The following is a 15,404-nucleotide window of genomic DNA, read 5'->3' on the forward strand; positions in this document are numbered from 1 at the left end:
AATCACGATTTGGTCCATTTCCCCATCACTTTGTTAACGAAGTGGACAGAGGCTGTTTTTTGCCCCTAAAAGTGACTTTTAATGGTGTTTTTGTCATTTGAATGATGGGTCTTATCATTATCCAGGGTCCCCGACACAATGAAACTAGTCTGGAGCTCGCTGGGGTCCCGCAAAATGCTTTAATCACGATTTTGTACTTTTCCCCATCAGTTTGTTAACGAAGTGGACAGAGGCTGTTTTTTGCCCCTAAAAGTGACTTTTAATGGTGTTTTTGGCATTTAAATGATGGGTCTTATCATTATCCAGGGTCCCCGACACAATGAAACTAGTCTGGAGCTCGCTGGGGTCCCGCAAAATGCTTTAATCACGATTTGGTCCTTTTCCCCATCACTTTGTTAACGAAGTGGACAGAGGCTGTTTTTTGCCCCTAAAAGTGACTTTTAATGGTGTTTTTGGCATTTAAATGATGGGTTTTATATTTCTCCAGGGTCCCCGACGCAATGCACATAGTCTGGAGCTCGCTGGGGTCCCGCAAAATGCTTTAATCACGATTTGGTCCTTTTCCCCATCACTTTGTTAACGAAGTGGACAGAGGCTGTTTTTTGCCCCTAAAAGTGACTTTTAATGGTGTTTTTGGCATTTAAATGATGGGTCTTATCATTATCCAGGGTCCCCGACACAATGAAACTAGTCTGGAGCTCGCTGGGGTCCCGCAAAATGCTTTAATCACGATTTTGTCCTTTTCCCCATCACTTTGTTAACGAAGTGGACAGAGGCTGTTTTTTGCCCCTAAAAGTGACTTTTAATGGTGTTTTTTGTATTTAAATGATGTGTTTTATCTTTCTCCAGGGTCCCCGACGCAATGCACATAGTCTGGAGCTCGCTGGGGTCCCGCAAAATGCTTTAATCACGATTTTGTCCTTTTCCCCATCACTTTGTTAACGAAGTGGACAGAGGCTGTTTTTTGCCCCTAAAAGTGACTTTTAATGGTGTTTTTGGCATTTAAATGATGGGTTTTATATTTCTCCAGGGTCCCCGACGCAATGCACATAGTCTGGAGCTCGCTGGGGTCCCGCAAAATGCTTTAATCACGATTTGGTCCTTTTCCCCATCACTTTGTTAACGAAGTGGACAGAGGCTGTTTTTTGCCCCTAAAAGTGACTTTTAATGGTGTTTTTGTCATTTGAATGATGGGTCTTATCATTATCCAGGGTCCCCGACACAATGAAACTAGTCTGGAGCTCGCTGGGGTCCCGCAAAATGCTTTAATCACGATTTTGTCCTTTTCCCCATCACTTTGTTAACGAAGTGGACAGAGGCTGTTTTTTGCCCCTAAAAGTGACTTTTAATGGTGTTTTTGGCATTTAAATGATGGGTCTTATCATTATCCAGGGTCCCCGACACAATGAAACTAGTCTGGAGCTCGCTGGGGTCCCGCAAAATGCTTTAATCACGATTTTGTCCTTTTCCCCATCACTTTGTTAACGAAGTGGACAGAGGCTGTTTTTTGCCCCTAAAAGTGACTTTTAATGGTGTTTTTTGTATTTAAATGATGTGTTTTATCTTTCTCCAGGGTCCCCGACGCAATGCACATAGTCTGGAGCTCGCTGGGGTCCCGCAAAATGCTTTAATCACGATTTTGTCCTTTTCCCCATCACTTTGTTAACGAAGTGGACAGAGGCTGTTTTTTGCCCCTAAAAGTGACTTTTAATGGTGTTTTTGGCATTTAAATGATGGGTTTTATATTTCTCCAGGGTCCCCGACGCAATGCACATAGTCTGGAGCTCGCTGGGGTCCCGCAAAATGCTTTAATCACGATTTGGTCCTTTTCCCCATCACTTTGTTAACGAAGTGGACAGAGGCTGTTTTTTGCCCCTAAAAGTGACTTTTAATGGTGTTTTTGTCATTTGAATGATGGGTCTTATCATTATCCAGGGTCCCCGACACAATGAAACTAGTCTGGAGCTCGCTGGGGTCCCGCAAAATGCTTTAATCACGATTTTGTCCTTTTCCCCATCACTTTGTTAACGAAGTGGACAGAGGCTGTTTTTTGCCCCTAAAAGTGACTTTTAATGGTGTTTTTTGTATTTAAATGATGTGTTTTATCATTATCCAGGGTCCCCGACACAATGAAACTAGTCTGGAGCTCGCTGGGGTCCCGCAAAATGCTTTAATCACGATTTTGTCCTTTTCCCCATCACTTTGTTAACGAAGTGGACAGAGGCTGTTTTTTGCCCTAAAAGTGACTTTTAATGGTGTTTTTGGCATTTAAATGATGGGTTTTATCATTCTCCAGGGTCCCCGACACAATGAAACTAGTCTGGAGCTCGCTGGGGTCCCGCAAAATGCTTTAATCACGATTTGGTCCATTTCCCCATCAGTTTGTTAACGAAGTGGACAGAGGCTGTTTTTTGCCCCTAAAAGTGACTTTTAATGGTGTTTTTGGCATTTAAATGATGGGTCTTATCATTATCCAGGGTCCCCGACACAATGAAACTAGTCTGGAGCTCGCTGGGGTCCCGCAAAATGCTTTAATCACGATTTGGTCCTTTTCCCCATCACTTTGTTAACGAAGTGGACAGAGGCTGTTTTTTGCCCCTAAAAGTGACTTTTAATGGTGTTTTTGGCATTTAAATGATGTGTTTTATATTTCTCCAGGGTCCCCGACGCAATGCACATAGTCTGGAGCTCGCTGGGGTCCCGCAAAATGCTTTAATCACGATTTTGTCCTTTTCCCCATCACTTTGTTAACGAAGTGGACAGAGGCTGTTTTTTGCCCCTAAAAGTGACTTTTAATGGTGTTTTTGGCATTTAAATGATGGGTTTTATATTTCTCCAGGGTCCCCGACGCAATGCACATAGTCTGGAGCTCGCTGGGGTCCCGCAAAATGCTTTAATCATGATTTGGTCCTTTTCCCCATCACTTTGTTAACGAAGTGGACAGAGGCTGTTTTTTGCCCCTAAAAGTGACTTTTAATGGTGTTTTTGTCATTTGAATGATGGGTCTTATCATTATCCAGGGTCCCCGACACAATGAAACTAGTCTGGAGCTCGCTGGGGTCCCGCAAAATGCTTTAATCACGATTTTGTCCTTTTCCCCATCACTTTGTTAACGAAGTGGACAGAGGCTGTTTTTTGCCCCTAAAAGTGACTTTTAATGGTGTTTTTTGTATTTAAATGATGTGTTTTATCATTATCCAGGGTCCCCGACACAATGAAACTAGTCTGGAGCTCGCTGGGGTCCCGCAAAATGCTTTAATCACGATTTTGTCCTTTTCCCCATCACTTTGTTAACGAAGTGGACAGAGGCTGTTTTTTGCCCTAAAAGTGACTTTTAATGGTGTTTTTGGCATTTAAATGATGGGTTTTATCATTCTCCAGGGTCCCCGACACAATGAAACTAGTCTGGAGCTCGCTGGGGTCCCGCAAAATGCTTTAATCACGATTTGGTCCATTTCCCCATCAGTTTGTTAACGAAGTGGACAGAGGCTGTTTTTTGCCCCTAAAAGTGACTTTTAATGGTGTTTTTTGTATTTAAATGATGTGTTTTATCTTTCTCCAGGGTCCCCGACGCAATGCACATAGTCTGGAGCTCGCTGGGGTCCCGCAAAATGCTTTAATCACGATTTTGTCCTTTTCCCATCACTTTGTTAACGAAGTGGACAGAGGCTGTTTTTTGCCCCTAAAAGTGACTTTTAATGGTGTTTTTTGTATTTAAATGATGTGTTTTATCTTTCTCCAGGGTCCCCGACGCAATGCACATAGTCTGGAGCTCGCTGGGGTCCCGCAAAATGCTTTAATCACGATTTTGTCCTTTTCCCCATCACTTTGTTAACGAAGTGGACAGAGGCTGTTTTTTGCCCCTAAAAGTGACTTTTAATGGTGTTTTTTGTATTTAAATGATGTGTTTTATCATTCTCCAGGGTCCCCGACACAATGCACATAGTCTGGAGCTCGCTGGGGTCCCGCAAATGCTTTAATCAGGCGTTTTAACACTTTTCCCCACGAAAATGATTTTTAATTATTTTTTGGGGGCTATATAAATCAAATTCCGGTTAATGCCGAGCACAATTGTACCTTTTACTATTTTAATGTATTTGCATGATATATCTTTGGGCGATAAAAGCGACATATTTGGATGACTTTGTCAGTTTATGGAGCTTATCCCACAAATCCCGGATGATCCGGGCCAAATTTGGGAGCTCATAGGCAGCCTGCCATAGGCCCCCACCCGTGGAATGAAAAAAAAATGAAAGAAAACGGTCAATTATATGTTAAAATAATCAAAAAATGAACTTTTAAAATTACATGGGAGAGGGGATCTGAAAAATTGGAGAAGGGGAAAAGTGTTCGGCGCTTCGGGACGAAGCGCCGAACACTTTTCCCCTACCCCGTTGCAAGGTACAACGGAGAGGGGAATCCAGACTTCCCCTCCTCCGTTGTAAAAAACCGTTCATGTTTTACAAGCTACCTTCTGCACGAAATCGGAAACCCGGTTTTTGAGAGGACTCAGAAAAAAAACGGCTGTGTAACTTCATGGAGGAATTCATCCGCTGTATGTGCACTTTGGCTCGGATACATTTTGTTGCCTGGAGACCCCCCAGCATGGTTCTTACCAAACTTAAAGTTTTTGAACTGGGCTCTGGAGGAAGGTAAGGGGAGTTGACAGGGGACTCAATCCGCCTCATGAGGCACTATTTTCGGATACATTTCAACACTTTTAGCCCTTTTTGATTGGTTCTCCAAAAAATAACTCTGACTTTTTCAGAGTGTGGAGGAAGGTGAGGGGAGTTGACAGGGGACTTTATCCGCCTTATGGGGCACTATTCCCGGATACATTTCAACACTTTTAGCCCTTTTTGATGGTTCTCCAAAAAATAACTCTGACTTTTTCAGAGTGTGGAGGAAGGTGAGGGGAGTTGACAGGGGACTTTATCCGCCTTATGGGGCACTATTCCCGGATACATTTCAACACTTTTAGCCCTTTTTGATGGTTCTCCAAAAAATAACTCTGACTTTTTCAGAGTGTGGAGGAAGGTGAGGGGAGTTGACAGGGGACTTTATCCGCCTTATGGGGCACTATTCCCGGATACATTTCAACACTTTTAGCCCTTTTTGATGGTTCTCCAAAAATAACTCTGACTTTTTCAGAGTGTGGAGGAAGGTGAGGGGAGTTGACAGGGGACTTTATCCGCCTTATGGGGCACTATTCCCGGATACATTTCAACACTTTTAGCCCTTTTTGATGGTTCTCCAAAAAATAACTCTGACTTTTTCAGAGTGTGGAGGAAGGTGAGGGGAGTTGACAGGGGACTTTACCCGCCTTATGGGGCACTATTCCCGGATACATTTCAACACTTTTAGCCCTTTTTGATGGTTCTCCAAAAAATAACTCTGACTTTTTCAGAGTGTGGAGGAAGGTGAGGGGAGTTGACAGGGGACTTTACCGCCTTATGGGGCACTATTCCCGGATACATTTCAACACTTTTAGCCCTTTTTGATGGTTCTCCAAAAAATAACTCTGACTTTTTCAGAGTGTGGAGGAAGGTGAGGGGAGTTGACAGGGGACTTTACCCGCCTTATGGGGCACTATTCCCGGATACATTTCAACACTTTTAGCCCTTTTTGATGGTTCTCCAAAAAATAACTCTGACTTTTTCAGAGTGTGGAGGAAGGTGAGGGGAGTTGACAGGGGACTTTATCCGCCTTATGGGGCACTATTCCCGGATACATTTCAACACTTTTAGCCCTTTTTGATGGTTCTCCAAAAAATAACTCTGACTTTTTCAGAGTGTGGAGGAAGGTGAGGGGAGTTGACAGGGGACTTTACCCGCCTTATGGGGCACTATTCCCGGATACATTTCAACACTTTTAGCCCTTTTTGATGGTTCTCCAAAAAATAACTCTGACTTTTTCAGAGTGTGGAGGAAGGTGAGGGGAGTTGACAGGGGACTTTACCCGCCTTATGGGGCACTATTCCCGGATACATTTCAACACTTTTAGCCCTTTTTGATGGTTCTCCAAAAAATAACTCTGACTTTTTCAGAGTGTGGAGGAAGGTGAGGGGAGTTGACAGGGGACTTTATCCCGCCTTATGGGGCACTATTCCCCGGATACATTTCAACACTTTTAGCCCTTTTTGATGGTTCTCCAAAAAATAACTCTGACTTTTTCAGAGTGTGGAGGAAGGTGAGGGGAGTTGACAGGGGACTTTACCGCCTTATGGGGCACTATTCCCGGATACATTTCAACACTTTTAGCCCTTTTTGATGGTTCTCCAAAAAATAACTCTGACTTTTTCAGAGTGTGGAGGAAGGTGAGGGGAGTTGACAGGGGACTTTACCCGCCTTATGGGGCACTATTCCCGGATACATTTCAACACTTTTTTAGCCCTTTTTGATGGTTCTCCAAAAAATAACTCTGACTTTTTCAGAGTGTGGAGAAGGTGAGGGGAGTTGACAGGGGACTTTACCCGCCTTATGGGGCACTATTCTCGGATACATTTTTTCATTTTCACCCATTTTTGATGGTTCTCCAAAAAGACAAGTTAGTCTTTTTTCTTCCCCCTTCCTCTTCTGATTTCTCACTGATCGAATGGCAAACGCGACCCGCCATCGGAGGGCCTCCGCCGGCCCGGCCTCGTGCCGGTGCTCTGGCGGTCGGTTCCTCCGAACTGCGGGTTCGACTCTGATGGCCGGGAGGGACGAGGGAAACGTCGGGGGGGTCTGCTGGAGGCTCCGGGCACAGGACCCTACTTCATCAAACTACCTATTTGATCCTGCGTAACAACCACATATATGCTTGTCTGCAAAGACATTGATCGAATGGCAAACGTGACCCGCCATCGGAGGGCCTCTGCCGGCCCGGCCTCGTGCCGGTGCTCTGGCGGTCGGTTCCTCCGAACTGCGGGTTCGACTCTGATGGCCGGGAGGGACGGGGGAAACGTCGGGGGGGGTCTGCTGGAGGCTCCTGCTGGAGTCTTGCGTTCACTGGGACCTGGCTCGAAAAACTCGAAACCCTGACTCCAGTGCGGTGTTGCGGCCATGCGCCTCCGGGTACCAGACTCCCCTGCCTCCTCCGTGTTGCGTGGGCTGCGTGGGGGTAACCCTGCGTGTCCGTTACCCTGCGTGTCTCTTACCTCCCAGGCCGACCGATATGAAGCGTTTCCAAGACGAACCGTCTGACTCAGGGGTCCCACCACAGGTTCCGTAGCGGGGTGGAAGTTCCACCTCCCCTCTTTGCCGCGGAATGCAAAACAAACACCTGTTTCTCTCATCCTCCACTGTGGCATAGCGGCCTTAGTCGGCTGCGGCATTCAGCAATTGGCCTTGCTCCGGGCACAGGACCCTACTTCATCAAACTACCTATTTGATCCTGCGTAACAACCACATATATGCTTGTCTGCAAAGACATTGATCGAATGGCAAACGTGACCCGCCATCGGAGGGCCTCCGCCGGCCCGGCCTCGTGCCGGTGCTCTGGCGGTCGGTTCCTCCGAACTGCGGGTTCGACTCTGATGGCCGGGAGGGACGAGGGAAACGTCGGGGGGGTCTGCTGGAGGCTCCGGGCACAGGACCCTACTTCATCAAACTACCTATTTGATCCTGCGTAACAACCACATATATGCTTGTCTGCAAAGACATTGATCGAATGGCAAACGTGACCCGCCATCGGAGGGCCTCCGCCGGCCCGGCCTCGTGCCGGTGCTCTGGCGGTCGGTTCCTCCGAACTGCGGGTTCGACTCTGATGGCCGGGAGGGACGGGGGAAACGTCGGGGGGGTCTGCTGGAGGCTCCTGCTGGAGTCTTGCGTTCACTGGGACCTGGCTCGAAAAACTCGAAACCCTGACTCCAGTGCGGTGTTGCGGCCATGCGCCTCCGGGTACCAGACTCCCCTGCCTCCTCCGTGTTGCGTGGGCTGCGTGGGGGTAACCCTGCGTGTCCGTTACCCTGCGTGTCTCTTACCTCCCAGGCCGACCGATATGAAGCGTTTCCAAGACGAACCGTCTGACTCAGGGGTCCCACCACAGGTTCCGTAGCGGGGTGGAAGTTCCACCTCCCCTCTTTGCCGCGGAATGCAAAACAAACACCTGTTTCTCTCATCCTCCACTGTGGCATAGCGGCCTTAGTCGGCTGCGGCATTCAGCAATTGGCCTTGCTCCGGGCACAGGACCCTACTTCATCAAACTACCTATTTGATCCTGCGTAACAACCACATATATGCTTGTCTGCAAAGACATTGATCGAATGGCAAACGTGACCCGCCATCGGAAGGCCTCCGCCGGCCCGGCTTCGTGCCGGTGCTCTGGCGGTCGGTTCTTCCAAACTGCGGGTTTGACTCTGCTCCTGGGAGCACATATGCTTGTCTGCAAAGAGGGACATGCCTGGTCCCGCCCAGGTGTTCTTCTACGGCTAGTGTCCAGCCAGCTGCGGTATCATCAACTTTGACCCGCCATCGGAGGGCCTCCTCCCCGGGTCCAGCTTCCGGTGCTAGGCGGTCGGTTCCTCCAAACTGTGTGATTGACTCTGCTCCTGGGAGCACATATGCTTGTCTGCAAAGAGGGACATGCCTGGTCCCGCCCAGGTGTTCTTCTACGGCTAGTGTCCAGCCAGCTGCGGTATCATCAACTTTGACCCGCCATCGGAGGGCCTCCTCCCCGGGTCCAGCTTCCGGTGCTAGGCGGTCGGTTCCTCCAAACTGTGTGATTGACTCTGCTCCTGGGAGCACATATGCTTGTCTGCAAAGAGGGACATGCCTGGTCCCGCCCAGGTGTTCTTCTACGGCTAGTGTCCAGCCAGCTGCGGTATCATCAACTTTGACCCGCCATCGGAGGGCCTCCTCCCCGGGTCCAGCTTCCGGTGCTAGGCGGTCGGTTCCTCCAAACTGTGTGATTGACTCTGCTCCTGGGAGCACATATGCTTGTCTGCAAAGAGGGACATGCCTGGTCCCGCCCAGGTGTTCTTCTACGGCTAGTGTCCAGCCAGCTGCGGTATCATCAACTTTGACCCGCCATCGGAGGGCCTCCTCCCCGGGTCCAGCTTCCGGTGCTAGGCGGTCGGTTCCTCCAAACTGTGTGATTGACTCTGCTCCTGGGAGCACATATGCTTGTCTGCAAAGAGGGACATGCCTGGTCCCGCCCAGGTGTTCTTCTACGGCTAGTGTCCAGCCAGCTGCGGTATCATCAACTTTGACCCGCCATCGGAGGGCCTCCTCCCCGGGTCCAGCTTCCGGTGCTTGGCGGTCGGTTCATCCAAACTACGGGTAATCCTGGAGCGGACATAAACAAAGAATGATATTTTACAGGACATGATGGATATGTGTTTTTTCCAGGCTTTTTGGAAATAAACCAAATGTGATTTTGCAGTGCATGATATAGCTCATTTTACCCATGTGATGTTGTGCAGTACATTACTGAGCTCATTTAACGATATTGGTCTACCAGGTGAAGTGGGATGCTGCCATTTCCCAACTGGTCTCCGGAGGAATATAAGGAGAGTTGACAGGGGACTCTGCCCAGTGCTCATGAACCAAATGAGGGGTGTGTTAGAGGGGAAAGGCTCTGGCTGTTTCTGCAGCCTCTGCATCTACCTTCTCTCCCCACCCCGATACCAGCGCGTGCCTGCTGTAAAAGGCAGGTGCACGGGCTCTCACTTCCACTAACTCTGAGCCTGGCTCCCGAGCAGCACGTTCTCCCCGGCAGTCCGCCAGCAGATGAAAAACACCCACCTCTCCGCCTCTTCCGAGGGACGAGGGAACCGCGCGGGGGGGTCTGCTGGAGGTTCCTGCCGGGTGCTCCGTACTGCGTTTCACCGGGACCTGGCTCGAAAAACTCGGAACTCTGACTCCAGTGCGGTGTGGCGGTCTCGCCCTGGCCGTCCACCGTGCGCCTCCGGGTACCTGACTCCCCTGCCTCCTCCGGGGGCAGGTGCGAGGGGTTCAATGCCTCCTCCCCCCGCTGCGGCGAAAGCCGGAGCGGGACGGAGCGCCCGGAGGTACTGTTACCCCCACGTTTTGTACCCAAAACTGTCTTGTGAGTTCGTGGCAGAACCATGAAACAAAAAACAATCAATGTATCGGACCCATCGCCAGTCGCGTTGGTGCGGAGGTGGGACCATTTTAACCAGGTGGTAGCCCAAGTCCTCCCCTTGGTCCGTGTTCCCTGCATTGAAGCATCGGACCCATGGTTGCAATCAGCAGTTGGCTAACGCATATAAACGGAGAAACAGAAAACCATTTAAATATAATTCATTGTGTGTGTTTTTGGAAGGATGTTGACCGAATGCCCGGTGTGCAGCCTCCGCTATCTGGCTTTGAATAAGCACCTTAAGCACAAACATGCAGTGCGGAACCTGGATGAAAGAGGCATCATTCTTAAAATGGCCAGTGGTAGAATAAATGTTCGGACCAAACCCTGTCCCATCACAGGGTGTTCGTATGCTGGGAGGAAACTACACCGTCATGTAACTCGTGACCACCCTGAGTTCTCCCGAGATGAGGCACATCAGGTCATGGCAAGGCTGAAGCATAGTGTGGCCCTGCAGTTGCTCCATGACCTCCGAGAGACTAATCCCATCATTGGAATGGCTACATCATTGGATATAGACAATGAGGAGGAATACCCGGTGCACCCTCCACCCTTCTCCCCACATACCGAGTGTGACGAAGAGGACTGCATGCAGGTGAGGCTGGACAATGTGGCATTGAGGGCTCAGAAGGATGCCCTCATTGATGAGGTGAAGACCCTGCGCTCCAGGCTAAAACAGGGTCTAAAACCCAGGAAGCAGAATGCCACTGCTGCTCTGCTTGAGGAAGACGAAGAATGTATACGATTTAAGGGCGTAGCAATCCCAAGTACCCCCGACATGAACTCAGTAGCCTCCGGCAGCAATACCCCTCTCAAGACCCCGGTGAAGACTGTCATGCGGTCCATAGAAGCCTCTGCGAGTGAGACCCCCCTCAAGTCTGTGATGCGGTCCCCAGAAGCCTCCGGAAGCAAGACCCCGGTGAAGACTGTCATGCGGTCCGACAAAGCCTCCGGTAGTGAGACCCCGGTGAACACTGTCATGCGGTCCCCAGAAGCCTCCGGAAGCAAGACCCCGGTGAAGACTGTCATGCGGTCCAACAAAGCCTCCGGTAGAGAGACCCCTCTCAAGTCTGTGATGCGGTCCCCAGAAGCCTCCGGAAGCAAGACCCCAGTGAAGACTGTCATGTGGTCCCCAGAAGCCTCCGGTAGTGAGACCCCAGTGAAGACTGTCATGCGGTCCATAGAAGCCTCTGCGAGTGAGATCCCTCTCAAGTCTGTGATGCGGTCCCCAGAAGCCTCCGGAAGCAAGACCCCGATGCAGACTGTCATGCGGTCCGTAGAAGCCTCCTGTAGTGAGACCCCTGTATGCCAGAAGACCCGTGCGTCTGTCTCCAATAAGCTGAAAGCTAATCTGGCTAAGGACTGGCCCTCTTCCCAAAATCAATGGTGCACTGGGAAGGGACTGCGGAATACCATGCGTGAAATCACGTTGCCTAAAAGCATGGAGACGTACATTCAGACATACAGAGGTCATTGTGAGGGTCTTGCACCGACAGTAAAACGGAAAGAGAATTGTATGTCCAATGTCAGCCGGATAAAGAACTTCATAGTATTCATGGCCCATGGTTTTGACCGGCTGTCAGACTGGCTGTTTCTAAAAGACACAAAGAGGGTCCGTGGCTGGAGCAAGTATATTTCAGAGTCGGGCCGGACAGTCACAACATCGCTGTTGTTCCTGAAGACTGTGAACCATTTCCTGAGGTACTTGTCTGCATCAAAGCTCCGGGGGTGCAGGCTCACCCAGTCTGATATGACCCACATCATCAGAGAGGTGAAAGCCAACATTAACGATTTGAAAAAGTCTGTCACTCTCCACCAGTTTAAGGTGAAGAGGGACAAGCTGGATCGTCTGCCGAGCCAGGCGGAGCTTCTCGCCGCCATGGCGGCCGCTGAGAAGCGCATCCCTGATCTCCTTGACCTGATGGCTAGCAATCCGACCACAATCACCCAGTACCTGCTATATGGCTATCTAACCCTCCATTGGAGCCTCCTGTATGGCCACCGTCCGGGTGTGTATGCAAACATGACCAACACGGAGGTCTTTGAGGCGGACAGAAGGGGCACTGCTGAGGGCTACATCATCCACGTGCAGGATCACAAGACTGCCAAGACATTTGGTGAAGCACAGCTGGTGCTTACAATAAAGGAGTTTAGCTGGGTCATGCGGTGGATGGGGATAAAAGAGGGCTTGTCGGGTCCTCAGAATGAATTCTTCCTTTTCACATCGGGGAAGCAGGCTTCCAAGAACCTGAACGCTCACTTGAAGAGGGCTTGGGCTGATGCTGGGCTAGAAACAGCCGTCACCTTCACCATCTTGCGCACTGCCCTGGCTGACAATATCAAGCATCACCAAGATCCAGAAAGCAGGTCGATTCTGGCTAGGTTTATGTGCCACGACGTAAGCACTGCAGACCGGTTCTACGCGAATACGCCTGGAATAAAGGAGGCATTGAAGATCCGCTCCATGTTCAGGGCGGCGGCAGCAGCTGCAGCAGCATCATCATCAGAAGGAGGTCTACCACCGTCAGCTACCTCCGAAGAGGATTCAGGGGCGGAGAGCAGCGATACCTCTTCTTCAGGACCGATTGGTACTCCTGATGAGGGGAAAGGGGCCGTGGACTCAACCTTTTTTCCCCGGTGCACTGTACAAGTTAGACGGCTAATATGGCCCCAAGGCCCCTGTTAATCATGTTGTTATTATGTTTATTTTGTATACTGTTTTTGTAAAATTGGTGTGATAATTAAATAAAAAATAAAAAAAAAACATTAGTATAACCTTGAAGGTTCCCAGGGGCAAATACAGTGCCTGTCATTTTGCAGGATATAATTTAACATGTAACCTCTCCTGGAAATGGACATACTCTGTGCATTTCCAGGAGAGGTTCCATGTTAAATTATATCCTGCAATATCCTCCAAAGAAGGGGTGGTAGTGTCATGAATAAGGCCGAATATGTATGCCGATGTGCGGACGGTAAAGCACCGCAAAATCCACCCCTTTAGGGTAACCAGGGGCATGAAGTTCTGTAGGGTGTGAACATCTGGGTTTAGTCCGAGTGAGGAGTGCTCGAGCGTGGGAGGATGTGTAAGGCAGAGGAGGGTAACAAAAGGTGTGTGCAGGAGCAGGGAGAAAAGAGAAAATAAAAAGACTCAAAGTGTTCCACCTTCCAGCAGCAGCAGCAGCGGGCCCGCTCTGTCCGTGGTGCTGAACACCTGCCTGTCTATGTGGAGTACAAAAACAAACAAAGACAAACACCTTTAAGGTCACCAGGGTCGTGAGGTTCTGGTTCTGGCGGTGTGCATGGAGGGGTTTAGTCCGAGTGAGGAGTGCTCGAGCGTGGGAGGATGTGTAAGGCAGAGGAGGGGAACAAAAGGTGTGTGCAGGAGCAGGGAGAAAAGAGAAAATAAAAAGACTCAAAGTGTTCCACCTTCCAGCAGCAGCAGCAGCAGCAGCGGGCCCGCGGTGCTGAACACCTGCCTGTCTATGTGGAGTACAAAAACAAACAAAGACAAACACCTTTAAGGTCACCAGGGTCGTGAGGTTCTGGTTCTGGCGGTGTGCATGGAGGGGTTTGACCTGGCTCCCCGACACAATGCACATAGTCTGGAGCAGCGGAGCAGCGGCTGGGCCGTGTTCCCCCTTCTGTCCATTTGCCTATCAGTTTGTTAACGAAGTGGACAGAGGCTGTTTTTTGCCCCTAAAAGTGACTTTTAATGGTGTTTTTTGTATTTAAATGATGTGTTTTATCTTTCTCCAGGGTCCCCGACGCAATGCACATAGTCTGGAGCTCGCTGGGGTCCCGCAAAATGCTTTAATCACGATTTTGTCCTTTTCCCCATCACTTTGTTAACGAAGTGGACAGAGGCTGTTTTTTGCCCCTAAAAGTGACTTTTAATGGTGTTTTTTGTATTTAAATGATGTGTTTTATCTTTCTCCAGGGTCCCCGACGCAATGCACATAGTCTGGAGCTCGCTGGGGTCCCGCAAAATGCTTTAATCACGATTTGGTCCTTTTCCCCATCACTTTGTTAACGAAGTGGACAGAGGCTGTTTTTTGCCCCTAAAAGTGACTTTTAATGGTGTTTTTGGCATTTAAATGATGTGTTTTATATTTCTCCAGGGTCCCCGACACAATGAAACTAGTCTGGAGCTCGCTGGGGTCCCGCAAAATGCTTTAATCACGATTTGGTCCTTTTCCCCATCACTTTGTTAACGAAGTGGACAGAGGCTGTTTTTTGCCCCTAAAAGTGACTTTTAATGGTGTTTTTTGTATTTAAATGATGTGTTTTATCTTTCTCCAGGGTCCCCGACGCAATGCACATAGTCTGGAGCTCGCTGGGGTCCCGCAAAATGCTTTAATCACGATTTTGTCCTTTTCCCCATCACTTTGTTAACGAAGTGGACAGAGGCTGTTTTTTGCCCCTAAAAGTGACTTTTAATGGTGTTTTTGGCATTTAAATGATGTGTTTTATCATTATCCAGGGTCCCCGACACAATGAAACTAGTCTGGAGCTCGCTGGGGTCCCGCAAAATGCTTTAATCACGATTTGGTCCATTTCCCCATCACTTTGTTAACGAAGTGGACAGAGGCTGTTTTTTGCCCCTAAAAGTGACTTTTAATGGTGTTTTTGTCATTTGAATGATGGGTCTTATCATTATCCAGGGTCCCCGACACAATGAAACTAGTCTGGAGCTCGCTGGGGTCCCGCAAAATGCTTTAATCACGATTTTGTACTTTTCCCCATCAGTTTGTTAACGAAGTGGACAGAGGCTGTTTTTTGCCCCTAAAAGTGACTTTTAATGGTGTTTTTGGCATTTAAATGATGGGTCTTATCATTATCCAGGGTCCCCGACACAATGAAACTAGTCTGGAGCTCGCTGGGGTCCCGCAAAATGCTTTAATCACGATTTGGTCCTTTTCCCCATCACTTTGTTAACGAAGTGGACAGAGGCTGTTTTTTGCCCCTAAAAGTGACTTTTAATGGTGTTTTTGGCATTTAAATGATGGGTTTTATATTTCTCCAGGGTCCCCGACGCAATGCACATAGTCTGGAGCTCGCTGGGGTCCCGCAAAATGCTTTAATCACGATTTGGTCCTTTTCCCCATCACTTTGTTAACGAAGTGGACAGAGGCTGTTTTTTGCCCCTAAAAGTGACTTTTAATGGTGTTTTTGGCATTTAAATGATGGGTCTTATCATTATCCAGGGTCCCCGACACAATGAAACTAGTCTGGAGCTCGCTGGGGTCCCGCAAAATGCTTTAATCACGATTTTGTCCTTTTCCCCATCACTTTGTTAACGAAGTGGACAGAGGCTGTTTTTT

At 49.0% G+C, this 15,404-nt stretch overlaps 1 long non-coding RNA gene across 1 annotated transcript in view; it reads right to left on the bottom strand.

Moving 5' to 3' along the window:
- LOC307043948 overlaps positions 1 to 15,404 on the bottom strand; it is a 38,505-nt gene that overhangs the window by 6,160 nt on the left and 16,941 nt on the right. The gene's annotated exons all lie outside the window — the stretch shown is intronic.

The sequence above is a fragment of the Notothenia rossii genome, assembly GCF_949606895.1.
Source record: "Notothenia rossii genome assembly, chromosome: 6".
In the NCBI taxonomy this organism is placed as follows: domain Eukaryota; kingdom Metazoa; phylum Chordata; class Actinopteri; order Perciformes; family Nototheniidae; genus Notothenia; species Notothenia rossii.